The sequence below is a fragment of the Tupaia chinensis genome, unplaced genomic scaffold (assembly GCF_000334495.1).
Source record: "Tupaia chinensis unplaced genomic scaffold, TupChi_1.0 Scaffold000046_3, whole genome shotgun sequence".
Taxonomy (NCBI): Eukaryota; Metazoa; Chordata; class Mammalia; order Scandentia; family Tupaiidae; genus Tupaia; species Tupaia belangeri.
In genome coordinates, this window is record NW_006159504.1 from 5712353 (window position 1) to 5714011 (window position 1659).

Below are 1659 nucleotides of genomic sequence, written 5' to 3' on the forward strand. Positions count from 1 at the left end.
TTTCTTTGATTTATTAAAGTTAAAACTGCTTTTCTTGAAATTACCAGCTAAATTTGCTATTGAAAGTAGTTAGATTATTTAAGAAATTGTGTGATCAATGAAATGCGGGGGAAAAAGGAATAGAAAACAACTGTAGACACCAGAGACAGTGTGGAAAGAGCGTGGGAAAGGGCAGAGGGTCAGAAATAGGAGTAAAATAAAACTAGAAATTGAAAATTATTGATGATAACATGCATGATTAAGCCACTATGCAGCATATTCTGGATGGGAAATCACGTTTTGTATGCTACGATGATGTTTAGGGAATGAATGTGAATTAATTTTTAAAAATGCTGGAACAGCAGTTGGCATAATGGCTATGTCTCTGGACTCCCATGTAGTCAGCCATGGTTCAAGTCCTAGACCCAGTGACTTAAACTCACACCAGGCATGTGCGTGTGTGCCCAAAATCCCAAGAGGGGAATGGAGGAGAAGGGACTGTGGCATGGCCATCCTCCCTGGGGGGTGATTTCTAGCTTTCTGTCTCTCTGTCTTTCTGGTGAGTGCATGCACCCTATAGCAAAAACCTCACAGTAATTAAATAAATAAATAAACAAATGAGTAAATAAATAAATAAACACCAAAATTAAGTTTCAGAAAAAAAAGCTCATGGAAATACATGTAACGGGAAAATTATGTATGAATTTCAAAAAGTTTTTGTACCAAAATAAATTTATACTTTAAAATTGTAAAAAAAAAAAAAAAAAAGAGGAAGGTCCACACAAGTATTTTGCTCTGTTGCTACTTGCATATGAAAACTCAAATAAATAACATGTATGTTAGAGTTTTTAAAAAATATAATAAAATAAAATACTATGGAAAAAAAATCTAGGTCTATTGATCTCTCTCCTGCAGATCATTGCCACCCTATCTTAACATCAGTCCCTGCCATGAACCCAGAGAGAAGTCAGGGCACCACTGTTCTCAGGGAAACATGACTATTTTTGTTTCTCTATCTTGGGATACACCAGAGAATTTCTATCTACCCACGGTGTGCCGTTTTGATTTTCTTCCACTGATGTCAAATCTGTACATTTCTCAAAAGTAGGCTCAAGTCCTGTGTATTCAGGAAGATTTTCTACTCTAGTTCTCTCTTTTCCTGGTTCCCCAAACATTTATGACTTAAGCCCACTTAATTATTTTTTTTATTTTGTAATTGTGATTTATTGCTTGAGTCAAGGATCAGTACAGACATTTCAATTTGTACCCAATTAATTAAATAATTACTAAAAATATATATTTATTTATTTATTTACAGTCATTCACTATACATCAATACAGTATACAAAATGAGACTTTTCCATCCAGTATACATTGTATATTGGGTCAATCAAGGATATAACCATAGATGTTATTGTCAACAAATAATTTTCTATTTCTGTGTCTTACCTATTTTGCTTTTTTTCTCCCCCTTGATTCCCTACCTCTCACCCTCTTCCAATTCCCTCCCTTTTCCCACGCTGTCTCTGGAATGTACAGTTATTTTCCATGCCTTTTTTTTTCACATCTTATTGATTCACTAAAGATCCTAAAGATTCATTAAAGATTAAAGATTTCAATAGCAAGCATAGCCAATATATGCATATTTATGAATGCATGTCTGACTTTAGGTGTAAACCT